Source organism: Lissotriton helveticus, chromosome 2_2 (genome assembly GCF_964261635.1).
Source record: "Lissotriton helveticus chromosome 2_2, aLisHel1.1, whole genome shotgun sequence".
Classification (NCBI taxonomy): domain Eukaryota; kingdom Metazoa; phylum Chordata; class Amphibia; order Caudata; family Salamandridae; genus Lissotriton; species Lissotriton helveticus.
In genome coordinates, this window is record NC_136060.1 from 45,701,158 (window position 1) to 45,724,859 (window position 23,702).

At 44.8% G+C, this 23,702-nt stretch overlaps 1 pseudogene; it reads left to right on the forward strand.

Annotated features, from left to right (window-relative positions):
• The first annotated feature begins 323 nt into the window (after positions 1 to 323).
• Positions 324 to 1,600, forward strand: LOC144821988 (28S ribosomal RNA; annotated as a pseudogene).
• The last annotated feature ends 22,102 nt before the right edge of the window (positions 1,601 to 23,702 follow it).

Below are 23,702 nucleotides of genomic sequence, written 5' to 3' on the forward strand. Positions count from 1 at the left end.
TAGATACTTAATCTCAAAAAGTTATTAGAGAATCTTTTTTTCTGCTACAGCAAAAATCAAAATAGACTCTGGGCTCATTCCTATAGCCTGCTGCACTGCCAAGAGCCTCGGATGGAGGTCTGTCCAAACCTGGGAGGCTTGAGGAGATCTGACTGGGGCCCAACAGGCCCTGGGGAGGGGCCCCGCCTGAGGTCCAGCTGTGGCTCCTAGCCCCAGTCCCCTCCAAGGACAAGTGGAAACCACTCTGATAAGGTTCAGCCCACGCCGGCTGCCAGGGGGCTGTGGAACTGTTGGTTACCTACCTAACCCATCTTGGAACACGGACCAAGGAGTCTAACACATGCACAAGTCGAAGGGCAGAGCGAAATCAGGTGGTGCAATGAAGGTGAGGGCTGGTACATGCCGGCTGAGGTGAAATCCCGCCGTGAATCCAGCGGCCGTCGCACCATTGGGGAAGTGGAGAATGAGTGTGCGTGATGTGACCCAAAAGATGGTGACCTATGCCTGGGCAGGGCGAAGCCAGAGGAAACTCTGGTGGAAGTTCATAGCGGTACTGACATGGAAATCAGTAGTCCGACCGGGGCATAGGGGGGAAAGACTAATCAAACCATCTACTAGCTGGTTCCCTCCAAAGATTCCCTCAGCAGAGCTGGCGCTCAGAACCCCCAGTTTTACCTGGTCAGGGAATGATTAGAGGTCTTGGGGCTGAAACGTTCCCAACCCATTCTCAAACTTTAAATGTGTAAAAAGCCCAGCTTTTTGGCGTGGAGCCGGGCTTGGAATGCAAGTGTCTAGTGGGCCACCTTAGGTAGGCAGAACACGTGTTGAGGGATGAACCGAATGGCGGGTTAAGGTACCCAATGCAGACACTCATCAGATCCCAGATAAGGTGTTGGTTAATATTGATTGCAGGACAGTGGCCATGAAAGTCGAAACCACTTAGGAGTGTGTAGTAACACACCAGCCAAATCTTTTAGCCTTGAAAATGGATGGCGATGGAGCATCGGGCCCCTACCCGGCCAGTGCTGAGAGCCCTGGGGGATAAGCTGTGATGAGTAGGAGGGCCACTATGGTGCACAGGGAAGCCCGGGTGAGGGCCCAGGTAGAACTACTGCAGTTGCAGATCTTGGTGGTAGTAGCACATAGTCAAACTCGAACATTGAAGGCCGAAGCGGCGAAGGGTTCAATGTAAAAAGCATTGAACATGGGTCAGTCAGTCCTAAGAGATGCGTGAGTGCCATTCAGAATGGACAGGTGATGGCCTCCATAGCCCTCAGCCGATCGAAAGGGAGGCAAGTTCAGATCCCTGAACCTGGAATAACAGTGGTAGGCACCCTCACGGCATCCAGTGCGGTAACGCAAAAAATCCCGGGGCATCCTGCGGGAGCCCTGGGGAACAGTTCTCTTCTCCATGCGAAGGGCAGGGTGCCCTGGAATGGGTTTGCCCCAAGAGAGGGGCCGATCCTTGGAAAGCATTGTGGTTCTGGAGGCATCAGGTGAGCTCTCGCTGGTCCTTGAAAATCCGGGAGAGATGGCGTAAATCTCGCGCCGGGCCTTACCTATATCTGCAGTAGGTCTCCAAGATGAACAGCCTATCGCATATTAGAACAATGTAGGTAAGGAAAGTCGGCAAGTGCTGGTTCACCAAGGTGGGCTGGGTGCACACAGCGGCTGAATGATGTGTGGCGCTGCTAATCTAGACACGAGCTGCGCTCTTCCTGTGGATTGCCCCTCTGTGGTTGTCGCATCTCTTTAAGGCCATACCTTGGGTGCAGGTCTGGCGTTCTGCCTCAACCGACACCTGGCAGCTGACTTAGAACTAGTGCCTAAATGATGTTGGGAATGCACACACCCGCTTTTCAATCAAGTAGGGAAATCACTGTAAATAAATGTAACCAAAATAATGCGTGCAACCCAGTGTCAAGGCCGCCAACCTGGTAACAACTGAAAACATCTGGTGGTACACCACCAGTATATCAGGTGCACAGCGTGAATAGATGTATTAAAATTACTCAATGTATTGTGACTAGACACCAAAATGAATCATCCAAAATAAACCACAATAATTATCTCATGCTCCAAAAATTGTTCTTCTGATGCATTTATATTATTTACCCAAACAAAATTAGTATAAATGCTTTACATAAACAAAACATCAATTGCATTTGAACTTGAATGTTGTACAAGCTCATAAACATTTAACAAACAATAAACGTTTCTTCAATACTCCTGGAAAATACAGTCATGCCCAATGCATTTCGGAATTACTCAATCCCTTCTTCAGGGTCCGCTTTTGAAGAAAATAAAAACACCAATGAAAATCCAGTCCTTGCGTGTAACTATTGTATCATATATACTCAGAAACATTGTTTCTCTTATTCAGAGATGGAACGGAAATTCATATATACATGCTTCCCAAAGCAATACCAGAAGAAAGTCAGAGAAAAGTGACTTAAAGAATGCGCCAAGCAGTGTTTAAGAATTAATCAACTTGGATTGAGTGAAAAGAATAGATCAAAAGAATTATAAGTATTCTCAGTTATGCATAAACCAGTGCCGAAAGTGCCATACGTGTTGTTTTTTAAAAAAAACAGTGACTAACTGACTGAAAGAAATATGATGAACAACTTACTGAGAGGCTGAAAACACAAGAACAATTATTCAACTAGATGACGCGGCTGCTAGAGGAGATAGACATGCCATCAGTATTCACCCTCTTGTTTGAAAAATGCTGTTAGTCGAACTGGAAAATTGAACTAGAGCTGAGACTTACTACATTGTGTGGACGCCGGTCTAACGTGTTACTCAAAATTCTTAGATCGAGACTCTGATACGTGAAGTGTTGAATTTTTTTTTTTAACCATAAGCTCTAAAAACAGTGATCACTGTAAAGTGTACAAAGCGTCATGCCCAGTGATTTAGTGGAAAATTTGTATACAAAAACATGACGGTTCTGACTCAGTTTCACTCTCGCAGAGAGTAATTCATCACATTCTTCTAGCCGTGTTTTGTTGATTGCATGATCTAAAGTGGTTTGTGGATAACCACATTTCTTGAACTTCCCACTTTGTTCTACAAAAGCCCTTTCCACCTTCTGCTCTTCTGATGTGATTCTTTTAATCCTTAACATCTGGGAATACGGTAAGTTTTTGTAGTAGAGGAGGCGGGTGAAAACTGGACAATAACAATAAGTTGTTTCTATCAGTAGGTTTCGAATATACCAATGTTTGGAATCCATTGTTGTTGTTGGTTATTAGTACATCCAAAAATGAAAGACTGTTTTCACTGATGCTGGGTATAAACTTAATCCATGCATTTTTTAAATTGAGCTTAGTGATTAGTGACTCCAATGAATCTCTTGTGCTGTTCCAAACTAGAAAGATATCATCAATGAATCTGACGTAAAATGCCAGATTTGAACTCCATTATTCCTCCGACAGAATGTAATCAAACTCGAACTTGGTCATAAACGTAATTGCATACGATGAAGCCCCTGAAAAACCCATTGAGGTTCCACTGGTTTGTAGATAAAAATCTTCTTTCCATTGTAGGTAGCTATGTTGTAAGCAAAATGTCAATAATTCCAGTATAAAAACTTTAATCATGCCTGTGTCTGGTAGTTGCAATAAAGCCCATTCACATGCCTCTATTCCTTCCTTCAATGGTATTGAGGTATATAATGAGGTGACATCTATTGTACACAGAATCCAGGTAGGAGAGCTTTGGTTTTTGATTTCATCCAGCAAATTAAAAAAATGAGTGGTGTCCTTCACATAACTTCTCCAGGTTTGCACAAATTTCTATAGGAAATGATCAACAAATTGACCTACTGGCATGCAAATTGAGTCACAACCTGAAACTATGGGTCGGAACAGTGGGTCTTGAAGATTTTTATGATTTTTTGGGAGCATGTATAACTTGGGTCTTCTTGGAGGCGTCACAGTAAGAAAACTGCGTATTTTTGTAGTAATCTATGACATTTGTTCCGCATGCTCCAAAATTTATTGCAGGGTATCCATGATCATGAAAGTAGGATCTTGTTCTAACTTGACATAAGTTGTTGTGTCTTGTAGATGTTGAAACACTTTCTGTTCATTAAAACTCTTATCCATAATGACCAACGCTCTACTTTTATTGGCCATCTGAAAGGTGAGTCTATCATCTTTGGCTAATTCTTGGATAATTCCGACTTCATGCTTTTTCAAATTTGTTCGAACAGTTTGTCAAAAATTGAGTTTGGTGAAGTCATTCCGAATCAATGTTTCAAAAGCATCTAAGAGTTTGTGTGACACTGGCGCCATGAACGTGCTATTGGGTTTAAATACCTGCAGCTCTGATTCTTGATCACTGTTGGACGATTCAAAGGTCTCTGATGTTGGAACCACATTTGTGAAAAAATGCTTTAGCCTTAAGTTACTCGTAAATTTGAAAGTGGACACTTCAAGTTCTAAAGCATTTGTGTGGTAAACAGGAACAAACAATGTTTCTTTGTTTCAAACCTGTTGTGCTGATGACAATTCAACCGAAGATATGTTTATGATAAGGCTTTGCCCTTGCACCTCAAATTGCGTGCTTCCGCTTCCTTTTCTTTTGCCCCTCCTGTTTTTTTTTGATCTGGTGGTCGTCCTGAAGTTGCGCCGCTCCCTAAAAAAGCTTTCGACTGACTTGATGTTTCTACTACACCTAATTGCACACTTCAACCTACTGTTTCATCTCATCCTGTAATACCAAAGGTGTTCTTGTAGGCTCGAGATCCTGATCTGACACTACTGATTCCTGTGATGACGTGTTGGGTTTTTGGTATGGCCGTCTACGGGCGTACACCTCTGCCCAGGTGTACACCTCATTCAGTTTGTAATCAATAGTGTTGTGGCGAAATTTTCTCAGTTTTCTCTCTTGAATGTCTTTCCCATAAGCGTCCAATTTGTTGTTTAAATCATCAAGAGTAAATTTCCAGAACTCTGCTTCACATCTAGATGATAAATCCGATTTAATTGTGTTGATTTCCTCATCTAGTTCTCTGATAGTCCTGGAAAGTTCTAATATCAATAGCAAGATCAAGTCCAATGAACAATTGTTTAAGACTGTCTGCCACTTTTCCATGAATGCCTTGTTGAACTGAAATTTGTATAATAGTGGTTTTATTGGCAACCTTAGACCTTGTGGAAGGCGCTAAACTTTGTGATAATGTATGAGTGTAGAAGCGTGTAAACTTTGACTTAATGCTCTACGTGTAATGAATTCTAACTGGCGTATCTGTTGTGAGACCGACCCACCCTGAATGTTGAAAGACGGTACATCCTGAATTAAAGTGAATATGTCGTTAACTTGTGCTGATGAATATGTCAAGGTATCTGCTCTATTGTCAGTAAGGTTTGCAATGCTTTCAAGAGATATGTTGAATAGTGTTTGAAGGGGTGCTGCAGACAGGGAGTGGCAATGAAACTAGTAAATGATATTGGGTCTGCGCACACCTGCTTTTCAATCAAGTAATGAAATCACTGTAATGAAATTTAACCATAAGAATGTGTGTAACCCAGTGTCAAGGCCGCCAACCTGGTCAAAACTGAAAACATTTGGTGGAACACCACCAGTATACCGGGTGCACAGCGTGTATAGATGTATTCAAATTACTAAATGTATTGTGACTAGACACCAAAATGAATCATCCAAAATAAACCACAATAATTATCTCATGCTTCAAAAAATGTTCTTCTGATGCATTTATATTATTTACCCAAACAAAATTAGTATAAATGCTTTATATAAAAAAAAACATCAATTGCATTTGAACTTGAATGTTGTACAAGCTCATAAACATTTAAACAAACATTAAACGTTTCTTCAATAATCCTGGAAGATACAGCCATGACCAATGCATTTCGGGATTACTCAATCCCTTCTTCAGAGGCACTATTGAAAAAAATCAGAGGGCAAACTAAAATACAGGTTTTCATTTTTAGGGCGATAGACGTATCGATTTCAGAGGTGGTAGCGGCAAGTTTGCCTCAGCAGTGTTGTCGAGGAATTTAATTTCTAAACTGGCATTTCTGTATCCACCGTTATGGACACTGCACTCATCAAAAGGTAACTGGGCATGAAAGTTTGTACACTTTACAGCAGAGGTCTTCAATCTGTGGGGCGCAACCCCCAGGGGGGTCATGGAGTCCTGGGAAGGGGGTCGCAGATTCTATCAGAGCAGTTTCTTGATAGGCATGGCGTCGGGCTGATTGAGGGTGCTCACGGCAGAGGCCTAATTCAGACTGAGGGGTGAAAAACATCAAAGCCTCATTAACAAGTAAAAGGTCTTTTAAAGACCTGTGAAGTACTCGAGTGTGGCTTTGTGTGTGTCCAGTGAAGCTGTTTCAGCCGGGATCACATACCAAGCTGGGGGGGGGCAGCTGGGGGTGGCTGGGGGAGGAGGCTGTAGTCCTTTGAGTTCAATGGACTTAGCTGTGGGGTTTATTTTTATTTTCAACGTTTTATATAGCGCTAGCGTAACCCGTAGGTATCAGAGCGCTTTACAAACACACAGTAAACAGCAGAAGGACATTACAATCATTGTTTCAAGTCCCACGAGCCCTCATACCTGGCGCCTGTGCAGGAGAAATGTGCCTGAGAGTCTGTTCTTCACGGTGAGATGTTTTTACAGCCTGTCTGCACCCGCCCCAAGCAGGGAGGCACAGAGATGCCCTCCCATGAGAGAGGAAGAAGAAGGAAGAAGACGCAGAGAGATACTGACCCCCTCCATGAGAGAGGCACAGAAAAGGTGGGTGGATGAATGATGGGTGGATGGATGGATGAAAGGGTGGATGGATGAAGGATGAATATATGTATGGATGGAAGGATGAAAGGGTGGGTGGATGGATGTGTGGATGGAAGGAAGGATGAAGGATGGATGGACGGATGTAAGGCTAAAAGGATGGATTGATGTGTGAAAAGGTGGGTGGATGAATGATGAGTGGATGGATGTAAAGATGAATGGGTGGATGGATGGATGAAGGATGGATGGATGTGTGAAAAGGTGGGTGGGTGGGTGGATGGAGGATGGATGGATGGATGAAAGTGTGGATGGGTGAAGGATATATACATGCATGGATGGACGAAAGGGTAGATGGATGAAAGATGGATGTATGGATGGATAAAAGGTTGCACCGATGAATGATGGATGGATGGAAGTGTGAAAAGATGGGTGGATGAATGATGGATAAAGGATGGATGTATGGATGAAAGTGTAGATGGATGAAGGATGGATGTACGGATGGATAAAAGGTTGCATGGATGAATGTTGGATGGATGTGTGAAAAGGTGGGTGGATGAATGATGGGTGAATTGATGGATGAAAGGGTAGATGAAGGATGGATGTATGAATGGAAGGATGAAAGTGTGGATGGATGGATTAAGGATGGATGTATGGGTCGATAAAAGGTTGCATGGATGAATGATGGATGGATGGATGTGTTAAAAGTTGGGGGGATGAATGATGGGTGGATGGATGGATGAAAAGGTGGGTGGATGAATGATGCGTGGATCGATGGATGAAAGGGTGGATGGATGAAGGATGAATGTATGTATGGATGGAAGGATGAAAGGGTGGGTGGATGGATGTATGAATGGAAGGAAGGATGAAGGATGGATGGATGGATGTAAGGATGAAAGGATGGATGGATGTGTGAATGGTGGGTTAATGAATGATGAGTGGATGGATGTAAAGATGAAAGGGTGGATGGATGGATGAAGGATGGATGAATGTGTGAAAAGGTGGGTGGATGGAGGATGGATGTATGAAAGGGTGGATGGATAAAAAATGGATGTATGGATGGATAAAAGGTTGCATGGATGAATGATGGATGGATGTGTGAAAAGGTGGGTGGGTGAATGATGGGTGAATGGATGGATGAAAGGGTGGATGGATGAAGGATGGATGTAAGGATGAAAGTGTGGATGGGTGGATGAAGGATGGATGTATGGATGGATAAAACGTTGCATGGATGAATGATGGATGCATGGATGGATGTGTGAAAAGGTGGGGGATGAATGATGGGTGGATGGATGGATGAAAGGGTGGGTGGATGAAGGATGGATGTATGGATGAAAGGGTTGATGGATGTATGGATGGAATAATGAAAGGGTGGATGGATGAAGGATGGATGGATGGATGGATGTGTGAAAAGGTGGGAGATGAATGATGGGTGGATGAATGGATGGATGAAAGGGTGGGTGGATGAAGGATGGATGTATGGATGAAAGGGTGGATGGATGTATGGATGGAAGGATGAAAGGGTGGACGGATGAAGGATGGATGTATGGATGGATAAAAGGTTGGTGGATGAATGATGGATGGACGTGTGAAAATGTGGGTGGATGAATGATGGGTGGATGGATGGACGGGTGGATAGGTAAAGGATGGATGTACGGATGGAAGGATGAAATGATGGATGGATGAAGGATGGATGGATGTGTGAAAGTGTGGGTGGATGAATGATGGAAGGATGGATGTGATGAGGTCTAACAGGCGCATTTATGGTTGTCGATAGTTGTTGATGATGAGGAGTACCATTTTCTAGAATCTTTTGTCGGAAGGGGGTCCTTACGTCTAAAAAGGTTTTACAAGGGGGTTTCGGCATCAAAAAATTTGAAGACCTCTGCTTTACAGTGATCACTGTTTTTAGAGCTTACGGTAAAAAAATGTTTTCAACAGTTCACGTTTCAGAGTCTTGATCTACGAATTTTGAGTAACACGTTAGACCGGCGTCCCCAAATTGTAGTAAGTCTCAGCTCTAGTTCAGTTTTCCAGTTCGACTAACATCATTTTTCAAACAAGAGGGTGAATACTGATGGCATTCTTTGTCTATCTCATCTAGCAGCCACGTCATCTAGTTGAATAATTGTTCTTGTGTTTTCAGCCTCTCAGTAAGTTGTTCCTCATATTTCTTTCAGTCAGTCAGTCACTGGCATTTTTTTAAAAACAACACGTATGGCACTTTGGGCACTAGTTTATGCATAACTGAGAATACTTATAATTCTTTTGGTCTATTCTTTTCACCCAATCCAAGTTGATTAATTCTTAAACACTGCTTGGCACATTCTTTAAGTCACTTTTCTCTGACTTTCTTCTGGTATCTGTTGTACCTAGAATCATCTCCTTCCTAGTTGCTCAGCCAGAATGAGTGTGATGTCTGCGTGGAATGTTGGAATGCTTGATGTCAGAGAGAGTAGAATGTGAGTGTGCCTGGTTGTGTGTGGAGAATGACAGTTGATGAGAGTGGGCTGAGCAACAACCATCTAGCTCCTGGTGGGACTCTGTAATTGATCTTCTTAAGTACAACTATACCTTCTATAGTGTTGTATAGCTCCTATATATCCTTATATCGTGTTAAGTTAGCATAGGTACATTTCGGATTTAAACGCCATTTTTCCTTTCTTGCAACTTCTGCACACGACCCTTAATTGTTGACTTAGCTTTCAACCTAGTGGTTTGCCGTGGTGTATGTGAGAATAATATGTATTATGTGTATGCTGATGTGATTCCTTCATGCTAGGACACTAAGGTATGGGCCCGCCCTAAAACAACCCAAAGAGACCTTCTTAGCTAATAATATAATATATGTGTCAGGGAGGGTGAGATATAAGTGTTGTTAACTCTTATTCATTACAGCATGTTAACATGCTGTCACCATTCGCTTTTTATGTCTTAGTAACTATGCTGATAATTTTGCTACTGATAATAAGTGTACTTGTATTATCTAAGATACTGCGCCTGAGAAGACGGCATTAGTAAATAAACATTTCAAATGCACATGTGTCTTCTTTACTCCATGTTCTGGTTTGTAATGATAATATAACGAAAGAGTGTTCATGAGTCCCACGTACCCTGAGGTACTGTAAGTTCATGTTCTGGTTTGTCTAAACATTGGGTGTTTGATATGTCCGATGAGACACTGTAGCTAGCTCGGTAAGGGGTGAGTTGGTTGCTAAGGTAAGTTTTGGTACATCCTAATTTGCCGAGGTTCCACTCCTCTGTGCACAGTTCTGTGTGAGTACAGAAACCCTGCAACATGGCGCCCAACGGTTTCGGTGGTCTTATATCATGACACTCGAGTAGTTTATCGTTCATGCCTTAACCCCTTCACGTCCGTTTCCGGAAAACGGGGTGTCGGTGAAACCTACCTATTTTTTGAAATAGGTCTTTATTCAAGCTTGATTCTTTCTTAAACGGTTTCTTTGGATTACTACCCAGTTGTGCTACAAAGTATTCTTTGTTTTTTCTTGTTTCCAGTTCTGTAATGGCGGCAGCGGTGGCTATTGCGCAGCATAGTCGCGTAGCGGTACGCAACCATCTTCAGACGTACCAGGTCCCAGTAGATGGGATGGCTGTGATTTTCGTGGTATGTGCAGATCCGGCGTTTCCTTACGAGTTGTTTTACTCTTGGGTTACGTTTCCGGCTGTGGACGCTAATTCTGGTTTGTTCCACTCCTACACCGCCTCAGATGTCCCAGCTGAATATACGCCGTACAGGGCATTGGAAATACCTATTGATCATTGGCAGCATCGAGTTTGGTTTGATGGCGCCCTCCCCCACTCTATGTCCCCTGCGAGGTTAGGTCCACTCTCAATTCCAGGTACTAATTGGCCTGCGTTGGGTGGCTTTACCCCGCACCCGAATCACGGGGCTTGCACCCTGGCTGAAATTCGCGGGCTGCATGTAGTTTCCATTTCCGTGATTCGTGCTTTAGTGCAATACATCGGTCGACATCTTCCTGGTGGTCCCCAGGGGGGTGCGGCCGCTCCCATGGAACGAGGCGGTATGCGTCTCAATCCAGTGATGGTAAATTCGGTTTTTGGTGCGCGTCCTGTTGACAACGATGACTTCCCATTCTGGCTAGCAGAGAAGTTTGATCAACTGGAGGCGGTTTTTCCGAATTCTACTCCTGCTGATAAACATAGAATGTTAACGATTACTCTACCGAAGGATATTACTCCTGAACTTGCTGACTGTGACAGCTGGGGAAAAACATTTGCGGCAGTTTATACAAGGTGTTTCGGCACCCCGTCTATGACTGCCCTGCCTGAAATCGTTAGACGTGTTCAGAATGCAGTGACAGATGCCCAGCCAAGTCCAAGAAACGAAATTGGCCTAAAAAACAGACACAGGGGAAGCAGACAACGCAGACTCAGGGTACTTTTCCTGCAATACAAGCTCCTGCGCCACCCGAAAAAGTTTATGATTTGCGCGACCGCGCGATGATTAAATCGCCTGATCGTTTTCAGGGTTCTGATCAACGCTCTCCTCGTTCCTTTCAGGACACATCGGCCCCGAAGACCGGTGGAGGAGGAGGGGGTGGACGTGGACGTGGTGGCCAACAAGGACGTGGCCAGTCCCGCCAGGCGGACGGCGCAGTGAAGCAGGAGGATTCTACGCCTAGGCGTCCGCAGTTTGCGAAAAAGAAAGTCGCAGCCTTAACAGCGCATCGATATGCCACAGATAGTGAGAACGCGGCTTCGGAATCTGACGTGGGCTCTGACCTTGCTGGACAGCGCGGCGGAGATAACCATAGTCAGAGAGGCGCTGCGTCCGCTACTGAGGGTGACAGCGACTGATGTCTACGTTGTGATAGAAACAGCGGATACGAGACTTGCTCCCCCTGAAAGACTATATGAAATTGTCCTGTTAATTGAAGGTGACATACAGCGTACCGTTAAAGGTGTATTTTGGGAGAATCTGTCTTCTACATATGATATTTTACTTTCGGAGGCTGACTGGCCCCCACCTTTTGTGCTCGCGGCGCCGCGAGGGGAGGAGGTAATCCTACCCAGTTTCGCGAACACTGTCTCGAAAGAGCATGCGCAGCATTTTGCAGAAGAGTGGGCTCGGGCTCTCGCGCCGGCTCTGTGCCGTAACCAATGTGGTTGGGATAAATTGTCGCCTTGCCACGAAATTCCGTTGCGGTCTCAGCCGCAGCCTCAACCTCAATATCCCATTCGGCGTGAAGCAAAATCTTCCGTCGCGGAAATCCTTGAACAATTGGAATATCAGGGAGTTATTGAAACGTGTGTGTCACCGATGAATAATCCCCTTTTTACTGTGAATAAACCTGACGGATCATATCGTTTGGTTTTGGATTACCGGCATTTAACCTCGCATTGCCGTAACTGTGCAGTACAGAATACCCACGGCTCTGCCCTAGTGGATAGTCTCGTGCGTAAGCGTTTCAAGACAACGCTTGACATATCCAATGGTTTTTATGCCCACAGATTGGACAGCTTTAGCTCCCAATGGACCAGTTTTACAAGCGCTGGAGTCCAAAAGCAATTCCGGCGTCTTCCAATGGGCTACAAGAATAGTCCTGGTGTATTTACCGCTCGAATTGTCTCTATTCTGGAGGCACTCGACCCTGATGCTTTTTCGTATGTGGATGACATATATCTCACAGACGACGATATTTGGGAGCATCTGTGTCGTGTAAATTCTCTTGTTTGCAACTTCGCAGACATGGGTTACAAATTCAACTTTGCAAAATCGCACATTGCTGAACACACAGTGTTGTTTTTGGGCTATGAGCTCAACAATGAAGGTAGAGGTTTGGCTCCTCACTTCTTGGAGAAGTGCGCACAATTGCGCGCACCAACAAATCTGAAAAAATTACAATCCTTACTGGGCTTTTTGAATTTCGGCAGAACTTACATTCCGGAATATGCCCAGCGTATCAAGCCTTTGTATGCTTTGATACAACCAACTTTCTCAAAATCATGCTGGCTGCCTGAGCATTCAGCCATTTTGCAATCCTTGCAGGCTGATCTGCTCGCTTCTAAATATTTACTGACTCGTGATAACCACACCAACCTGGTCATAAGAATAATTCCTGGGACGGTGGGTTTCACTTACCTCACTTTTAATGAAGGTGACACAGTACCTATTGCTTACAAGTCACACTTGTACACCTCGGCTGAGATGCGGTTTCCCACCATAGAAAAGGTTTTAACTGCTGTACAGATGGCTATTCTAAAGGAACGAGCTCTGTCACAGGGGAAACGCATGCTAGTGGTAACACCCTGTCCTCATTTGGAGGCAGTCACGAAAGCCAGTGTACCAAATTCAAAAGCTTTGCACCCTCGGTGGATTCAGTGGGCTGCGTCATTGTCATCCTCGGATGTCATGTTTATTTTTGACGCTTCCTTACGGTCGCAGGAGTTCTTGCAGTATGAATTCGTTCACCCTGCTCCTCTGGCGATGCGACCTTTGGAGGACTTCCATTGCATCATTTACACTGATGGGTCGGCGCAGGTTGCGCATGGCTCTAAACATGCCTACGTTTCCGCTTGCGCCATTGTGGTCGGTGCTATGTTGAATGATGAGTTCATTTCCAGGGAGGTACACACGTTGCCCCTGGGCGATTGCACTGCACAATTGGCAGAGCTTCGTGCTCTCTTACTAGCTTTGGAGTACGCAGATCCAAGTGTTACTACTCTAATTGTAAGTGATTCTTACTACTGTGTCCAGTCTTACAATGAAAACTTGTTCTTTTGGATTCAAAATGATTTTCATGATTCCAAGGGTAGCACAATAAAACATAAAATGATCTGGGTTCGAGTGGCAGAGCTTAAGGCTATGTTGCCACTCGTTTATGTGATTCATACTCTCGGTCATCAGCGCGTGGGAGTTCACGCTGTTGGCAACTCGCTTGCTGATGAAGCAGCGAAATCAGCAGTATCTACATACTTAGTTGCAGCAGTTACTAGGTCGAAAACCAAGATTGATAGCGACATCTTGGCAGCGATTGCTGCCTCTGAGAAGGGAAGTAAACATCCTTCGGGATTCCCTTCGAAGTATACATACCACTTAAGTCCCGAAAAGGTTCCTTTTGTGACAATTCCTGATGTTGGGGAACGGCTGATTCCCAACTCTGATCGCAGAACAGACTTGATTACAGCGGCTCATGAAGGTGTGGCGTCTGCGCATGCGGGCGTCTCAGCCACTGTAACGCAACTACAACAACGTTTCTGGTGGCGGGGACTGTACAAACAGACGCGTGATTATGTCCTTCTTTGTGACATATGCCAGCAGATTAAACCTTCAACTGCTACGCGTCCGCCTCAGACTCAGTTGTACATTTCTAATAAACCACTAGGCTGTGTTTATTTAGATCACTGCGGTCCATTTTCATCTGATACTGCGTATAAATACATCTTAGTAGCAGTTGACTCATGCACACGCTTTGTGTGGTTATGGCCACATCGCAGCGCTGATTCCCGGACTGTCATCAGAGATTTGCGTATCTTTATAGGGATTTTTGCCTGTGGTACCTTCCATTCGGATCAGGGTCCGGCTTTCGCCTCTAAGGCGTATAAGGATGCCATGACTTCGATGGGGGTCCAAGTCAAGTTTTCGTCACCCTACAGACCCGAGGGTAATAGTGTAGTTGAACGAATGAACCGTGATTTAAAGCAATCTTTGACAGCCCGAGTTATAGGCACTGGCAGAAATTGGCTGGCTCACCTCTATGGCGTGCAGCGTGCTCTTAATAATCTCCCTAGGAGGTCTCTGGGTGGGCGGACCCCATACGAAATGCTCTTTGGCATCAAGATGTTCGTCCCTGACCTTGACGGTCTAGACTCGGTGGTTCGCGCCACTTCCTTTGACGCAGATGAACATTGCAATGTTTTACAGAATCTACAAAGGACGAGAGACACTCTTGCAAAGGAACATTTGCCCTCCACATCGGATGATGCGTTGCAGATCCCGGTAGTTGGCTGGCTACCCCAAGTTGGAGAACTGGTTCGAGAGAAGATCGACAACAAGAAAGAGTTTGGTCCCTCCTATCGAGCTCCGGTCCCAGTGCTTGGAGTGAAGGGCACAAGAACAGTCATTTTACCACCACTTCCAGGTCGTAAGGAAAACAGGTTTATTTCTATTGACAATGTCAAGATACACAGAGTGGCCGATTCTTCTTAGCATGACACCGGCTGTTTCCTGTCCTTCCATTGTGAGAAATTCAATTATGCCCACTGCTTCTAATAATGAACCTGAGGTGGCCATCGAATTACCTGCTGTTTCCACTCCATTATTGAATACTTTACCAGGAACTAACCTTGATGAGACAGACTATACATACCCCACTGATTTATCCATGCCTGACCTGCAAGCTCGTTTAGCCACGGAATCCAGGTTTTCATTTGACTCTGCTTCCCTTGCCTCGAAAAAACCCTCTAAAATTGCATTATATGCTAGCCTGTTTAAAAAACATTTTTTGATACCTCCTTGGATATACATTTGGCTGGTCCTTTTTTCAGTTTACCTTTTTATGTCAATTGGTTTTGTGTTTTATTTTTTTCGGATTATGAATGGACACTATGTCGAGGAGAGAACTTGCATTACTCATTTGAATGGAACTTTGGCCCCACTTTCCTCTTCACATTCTACACACAGATTAAAAAGAGACTTGACTTTGGTTAACATCACAGCGTGGCCTGTTCTGGATGGAATCGCGTGGGATGCAGTTCGTTTTCAGATTCATGGTCCAACGGAAGTCGTTAATGTCCCTAATGTACTAAGAGTTAATATGGGGGATGTGGTGAAACAAAACATTCGTTCTGATGATTGGGATGTTAATGCTGTGGAAAGTTTGTTTTCTGATTTGAAATATTATGCTGCTTTTGATGCTGAGGATTTATATTTAGAATCTGCTAATTATGGTGAATTGTTCTGTTACCAACATTATGGCAATCACTTCTTACACAAGACATCTTCCCGAAGGGATGCGGTTAATTTTACTCAGTGGGAACATTGCCCAGCACCAACACAAGGGAGTTCAGAAACGTTTCTTAAAAAGTATACTTATTTCACTGACTTTAATCAGTCCAATCCGGAGTCCTTTTATTTTAAATTTCACAAACAGCCACTGTCCAAGGTTCGACTTACAAATACAAAATTGTTATATTCAAAGGCCTTCCTGGATCAATTAGTTACTGGAGGGTATGAGTTATGGAAGGATACCATAGACCTTGACTCAGTTGGGGGCTCAAGGGCCTGGCAGGTACAAGGCACTGAGGCTTTGCACCGTGCATGTCTCATCCCAAATCATATGTGGTTTTTAAATGAAACCATTTCCCAGACCACGTGCTTTGGATTGGCTACATCTAAAAGGTTAAACACCCCGTCTTTCCCGGAGTTGGAGGAATATGAGAATTGGAGTAATTTTACTAAATTGTCCATTAGAGATATACAGGCTCTGCTTCTGAATTCCTCCTTTAACATTTCCAGTATGAATCCCAAGGGTTGGCTGCTTTGGCACCGTAGTGCTGATTCTTGCCAAAAAAGATTTTTAAATATAACTGACGGGTTTAAGACTGTTAGATCTGATCCCCGTTTTGATTTGAGTCATACTGTCACCTCTTACTCTGTTGGCAAGTTGTGTCAAGCTTGGCTGAAACATTCAACTTTACCTGCGGTTAAGTATCACCTTTCCAAACTGAATGCAGACGTGGATTTGAATGATTTCATTAAGGGCCCAGCTAGTGGCAGGTCGAAAAGGTGGTTATATGGTGTTTACAATGAAATTTGGAAACTCTCACAGATTGAGGCTGCTTCACGCCTTAGGGCTATTGATCAGGCAAATCTTGAGAAAGTGCTTGCAGTGGTTGACAATAGCATTAACGTGCTTTCCTCTAGAATTTACACATTAGATAATATTGTGTCGTCTGTTGTTGATATTGTGCATGATGAAGTGTCTGTATTATACCATGGTCAAAATCAATTACGTTCAATCATGCAGTTTGCATGGACACTACAGACTCTAAAAATGGGTAAAGTTCCCTGGGGATACATGAACGTTTCCTCTTTATTTGCACCATTTAATTTGACAGACAAACAACGCTTGCTTTCAATGCGTGATGCTTCCTTTTCTATGCTCCATATTGAAAGATTGGAGTCTTTACCTTTTTCTGTGGCAGAGACCACTGCTGCTACGTGGCTTATCCACGGTTTAATAACGCTGCCTTTTGCTTTATATAAGTTTTCAAATTGTATGAAATATGTGCCAATAGGTCGTTTTGAACCCTTAGGTAGCGGTTTTCTTCATGAGGTCTGGTCACTCCCATACACATACAGATGTTTCAAGGATGAACAAGAGGTTTATCTAACAGGGGATGAGTGTACTGAGACGCCAGATCATTCTTTAATGTGCAGACACATACAGTTACACGGTTCATGTAACAAGGACCGACCGAATATGGCTTGCGTTTTACAGGGCACGCCAGTTCCTGCTATCATCCCCACGTTTAAATTGTTAGAGAATGGTAGTTATTTAATGCTCAATAATGAAAACTGCTGTGGTTTAATTAAAGGTATAGCTTTCATAGTAACGGTTAGTGAGCGAGTTATTTGCTGCAGAAATGTTCTTTATCCTCCCACACGTGAACATAGGGAGTCTTCCATTTGGCCACAGATACCGACCTTGGGAGCAGAATTCAGCGGCATGGCTAGAATAAGAGCTCTATTGTCCCAGAAAGAGGTGGCCTTGAGCTCGGCCCGTGAAACTTTCGTGCTTCACATTGCTAACACCCGCACGGAGGTTCAGGCTCTTTTAAACACTGATTTGCCCTTGCATTTCGGAGCCATGGTCCGTTCTATCTTTAACGCATCCTCCACAACGGGCCTAGCACATTTTTTTAAAGTTGTTAGCGGTGGTCTCGTGACTTCCTTTGAGAAGATTTTTGGAGTCATCCCTGCTTTCTTCCATTCTATTTTTTCATCCTTGTTTGGAGGGTTCCCGTTTTTGCTTGCATTAGCGGCTGGCGCATTGGTGGTTTTCTGCCTTTTTAAATATGGATGCCCTTCCTGTGCAAGTCCACGCACAGTTACTACTGACGCGGTTTCGCAACCGCATGCTTGATTATTATGGCACACTGCCGTTGGCGACTCTAAGCACGGCGTTTGGATTATCTTTTCGGTTCTCCTATTTCACCTGTGTCCAGCCTGTATTTCACTGCCTGACCTGTGATTTCCTTTGGGCCATTGATTTGTGTCTCTGCGGACCAATATCTTCTGACGTCGATTTTGATCAACTGATGAGTCCTATCATTGCTCACGAGTTGGTTTGTTCTGACGAAAGGATTATGGCCTTGGCGGTGGCACATGGACTAATGGGTCCCTGGGATGTGTTGTCGGCAGCGCAAAATTTCTTGGAACAGAGTTTTCTTGACAACCCACCGAGCTGTCCTCTGATGGTTATAGAGGATGCGGTGCTGGAAGATCACGTATGTTCCTTTCATCTTTTAAATTGGATGGCTGAACTGTTTTCGGATGAGGACAATGACTTCCTCCTGGAGGCTGTTGCAGCTTACTTTTCATATACAGTCTTATCATAGACACTGCCTCAAATTGACATGCTGATTGATAGCATTTCCTTGATTTTATTGACTTTTGGTCAAGACATTTTATTTTTTGCTTGCCTATTGGCTTGAGCCACATTATATTTGTGGGCTATTTTTTGGCATTAATTTTTATAATTGAATTTTTATTCATGCTCGTTTATACATGGATTCTGCTCTCATGTGTTGGCACTTCTGTTACCTTATTTAGTCCGTTCTCGGATCATGGGGGGGTGTTGTATAGCTCCTATATATCCTTATATCGTGTTAAGTTAGCATAGGTACATTTCGGATTTAAACGCCATTTTTCCTTTCTTGCAACTTCTGCACACGACCCTTAATTGTTGACTTAGCTTTCAACCTAGTGGTTTGCCGTGGTGTATGTGAGAATAATATGTTATTGCTCTGATATCAGTTTTGTTTAATAAACCATGTCTGCACGGAGAGTGCTGAAGTTTCAGGAGCAACACGATATGGAATTGTTATGAGGTCTGATCTCCACGCCTTCATAGTCATAACACAAGTGCAGCCTTTGCCAACTTGGGCTTGAGGCGGGATTGATATGGCTTTGCACGAGAATTGTTAACACACTTGATGCGGTGCACATGCAGAGAGAGCTGGTGTATGCTGATGTGATTCCTTCATGCTAGGACACTAAGGTATGGGCCCGCCCTAAAACAACCCAAAGAGACCTTCTTAGCTAATAATATAATATATGTGTCAGGGAGGGTGAGATATAAGTGTTGTTAACTCTTATTCATTACAGCATGTTAACATGCTGTCACCATTCGCTTTTTATGTCTTAGTAACTATGCTGATAATTTTGCTACTGATAATAAGTGTACTTGTATTATCTAAGATACTGCGCCTGAGAAGACGGCATTAGTAAATAAACATTTCAAATGCACATGTGTCTTCTTTACTCCATGTTCTGGTTTGTAATGATAATATAACGAAAGAGTGTTCATGAGTCCCACGTACCCTGAGGTACTGTAAGTTCATGTTCTGGTTTGTCTAAACATTGGGTGTTTGATATGTCCGATGAGACACTGTAGCTAGCTCGGTAAGGGGTGAGTTGGTTGCTAAGGTAAGTTTTGGTACATCCTAATTTGCCGAGGTTCCACTCCTCTGTGCACAGTTCTGTGTGAGTACAGAAACCCTGCAACAATAGAACTTATGATGAACTATAAATAAACTTCTTACTTGGATAAGTTACCTGGCTACCTCTACATTATATCTTCTTTTACCCACAACATTTGGCGATGCTTTTAAGGAAACCCTGCATACTCTGACCACAAGAAAATTGAAGGTGAGGAAACCTTTATCTTTCAATGAACTTTATTTATACCAGTAACTTGAAACTAAGCAATTTTTAAAGTAAACGTAAAACTAGTAAAGAACGCCCCCAAGAGTCTCACCAGTGTTCACTACCATCGTGACAGCCTACCCGGGCGCTTTACACTCCTCTTGTTACTAATTTAAGAGAAAAGGAAGAGGTCACCGATGTAACTGTGTGTTTTTAAAGTTATGTCACATTGAAGAACTTCTTTCCTTCCATCGAGGATTTGGACTGATTGTTCAACTGCATGCGTTTCACAGTGATTTAAAACTGTGATTTTATCATAATTCTAGGGCGGGGACCTTCCCCGCTCGCCGCAGCTGGGCCTGCGCTGATTAAGGAATCAATTGGGTTACCTCTATTCAATCTCATGTCTGCCAATTTTGGATATGCGATGTTACAAGTGACACTTTTCACCGTTATTAACATCTTTGGCAAAGCTTTTATCGTGTTGTCTTTCTGTGAGCATATGGGATTTTAATTTTTACGATCTTATGGCAATTCTTACATGAGTTATAATGACTTTCAACTTGCCTTTCTTACATGGCACTTCAACCGTAATTTTTCGATTCAAATGCGGCTCGAGCGTGCACCCAGCGTATTCATCAAGCGCATGCAGCCTCGCAGTAGCCGGACGTTTTCCAGTTATGTCTTTGTCTGTGATGACGCGTATTCAACGTCACTAATGATGCGCAGTAAACTTTGGTGCATTTCCTTGCCTTCAACCACCCGGCTCGGTGTCACCAGTGCGTGCCGCCGTATTGGAGGTACGTTTTCTCCTGTTGACTGTCCTTCAACCCTGCGAGACAATAAAGTTGATTCAACAACTTTTCCTTGTTTCCTCAAGATGTTGTAGGGTTTCCAGGATCTTCAAGTGAAACTTTAACTGCGAATCCGCACAACCTTTATCTTCTTTTAATTTGGTTCAAGTGCAAGACAACGGTGACAACTTTATTTATTTTAGTCCTTTATTTTCCTACATTGACAACGGTGACCACTTTAATTATTTTAGTTAATTGTTTTGTTCATTGCTTATAATAACATGAATTATTGAGGAGGTACAGTATATGTATGCCTTTTATGATTTTAATGTATTTTGATTGTGGTTGCAGCAGGTATGATTACTATGATTTACATTCTGAATATTAGTGTATTTATAATACAACGCTAATTAATTTTTATTGATTAATTCCCTTATGATTATCTATCATTTACAAGATTATTATGGTACCAGTATTTATTTTGTTATGCTAGTTACATTTTTTTTTTTCAAAACAAATTTTTATTATGTTGTTGATGAATTACATAGGGGACACTGTCCCCCAATAAACCGGAGGACCAGTGAGCAAATAATGAGTCATCGCATACAGACAATTCAATCAACATTTGGATATAAAAGAGCCCTCCTGACCTTCCTCCCCCTACCCTCCCTCCCGGATCCCGCCCCTATCCCCGCACAGTGTCTACCTAGTCCAAAAGTAAAAGTTATCAAATCACAAACAGTGTGTACTCCTTTTCACCCAGATTCAACGAGCAGTTGTTCTACATCAACGTCCTGTTGCGCAGGTGGTTCCAGCCACAGCCCCCTATAGTCCGCCCATCGCTTCCATATCTTAAAATGTTTCCGGGGCAGCCCCTGGCCTCGAACACCGGACGCTCCAGTCCCATGCAAAAGTCCAAACCCCTCCTCCACACTTCCAGCAAGGGGGCCCTGGGGTCCTTCCAGGCTCGAGCTATATCTCTTTTGGCCACTGTGAGGCCTAAGACCAGTAGGTGGCGTTTATATATGTTTCCTCCAACCTGTTCCATAATATGTAGCAGGCCCAGCTGCGGCGAGCGGGGAAGGTCCCCGCCCAGCACCTCGGACAAGCAATTCCACACACCCATCCAAAACCTCGACAACTTCTAGCATGACCATACCGTGTGTATAAATGTGCCCACCGCACGCTCGCACCGCAAGCACTCAAGGGAGGCAATCAAACCAGCCCTCCACAGTCGGTCCCTGGTATAATAGGCCCTGTGTAAGTACTTGAATTGAATGAAACGTAAGCACACCGCTATTGCCGCTCCTCTCGGAGCTTCCAGGGCTTCCCTCCAGTCCTCCTCCTCAAAGGCCCCCATGTCCCCCTCCCACACAGTGTGCAATTTATCCAATGGAGAGGAGCAATGTGTGACCAGGGTCTGATATGTGCTAGAAATTTTCTTTTCCTCCAGTTCCCCCATAAACACCTTAGCCTCAAGGGGGCTGAATTCGGGCAGCGAGTCTAGGCCCACTAGGGAGGGGGACAGGGCGTGTCGCAGCTGCAGGTACCTAAAGAATTGGGTTCGAGGCATATCATATTCTTCTCTCAATGCTTGAAACGACTTGAGGGTCGTGCCTTGCATGACATGCCCCAATGTCGATATGCCGATGGCATCTCAGCACCGGAACGCTTGCAAGGACGCCAGGGCCGGCAGCCGTCCGTTCTGCCACAGCGGAGTCTCTCTCGTTAATTTATTCCACCACCCCATGCAGCATAGAGCTCCACGCCACACTCGGAAAATCACCTGGGTAACTATGGGAAGCCTCTTCCTGACGGTCGCCGAATACAAGATGGTGTGCAGCGTATCCGGCTCCATCATGTATCTCTCGAGGGCATAGGCCGGGTCGCCCCGGTCCCCATACCACCATTCGTTCAGCACCAGCAAGTGAGATGCTTGATAGTAGGATAAGATGTCTGAGGTTGCTAGGCCCCCACAGTACGTGGAGAGAAAGCAGGTGCGGAGTGCCACTCTCCCCACTCCTCCGGCCCAGAGAAACTGGCTTAACGCCGAGTTCACTTGTCGAAACCACTGCGGCGCTATGGGACATGGTTGATTTTGCAACTGATATAGGAGGCGCGGGAGGGCCACCATCTTAAATATCGCAGAGCGCCATATATATTTAGGGGCATTCTGGACCATGTCTTCATATCCGACCGCACGCGGTCCCATACAGGCACCACATTGCGTGCCCAAGCTACTCCAGGTACATCGGTCAAGAAGATGCCCAGGTATTTAAAACCGCCAGTCGCCTCCTGCAGCGCTGACGCCCGGGCTCCCCTCCCCTCCTGTCCCCCCAGCACCCACAGCGTGGATTTCCGTATGTTTAAATGTAAGCCTGAAACCTCCCCGAATATATGCATTAGCTCAATGACTCTAGGCCCTGACCTATTTATGTCTGTAAGAAAGAAGAGGACGTCGTCAGCGTAGAGTGCAATTTGATCAGACGGTCCCATCTCCCATTCAAGCCCCCTCAACTGTGCGTCCACCCGCACCCATGCCACCAGCGGCTCCATGGCCAATGCAAATAAATAGGGTGAGAGAGGGCAGCCTGCCTGGTACCCGGGCCGATAAAGAATGGGTCCGACACCGCTCCCGCCACTCTCACGGACGCCGTCAGATCTGTGTACAGCAACTGTAGGTAGGCGAGGAAGCGAGGCCCCATGCTCAGGCGGGACAGGAGCGCTCGGAGATAGACCCAGCTAAGTGAGTCAAAAGCTCTATCAATGTCGGCCAGAAGGAGGGCCGCAGGGATCCCGGCAGCCCGGGCCACCTCCACTGCCACCTGCGCTCGTCGGATGTTGTGCCTCGTCGCCCTATGGGGCATAAACCCAGCCTGATCAGGGTGAACTAAATCCGTAATATAAGGGAGGAGACGGTTGGCCAGGGCTTTCGCCAATATTTTCGCTTCAAAATTTAGGAGCGATATTGGCCTATATGAAGAATGGTGTTCGGGGGGGCCTCCCGGTCTTACAGAAGACCACTATTTCGGCATGTCGCCAGTCCGCCGGAAGGCGACCATTCTCCCTGGCCGCCTCCAATGCCTTTCTATAGCGCACCCCCAGCTGGAGATGAAAAGTCTTCATGAATTCACACGGGAACTCATTAGGTCCAGGGGCCTTCCCAGCGTTCAGCTCTCCAAGCGCCGGATCTAGCTCCTCCATAGATAGAGGGAGCTCCAGCCGGTCGCGA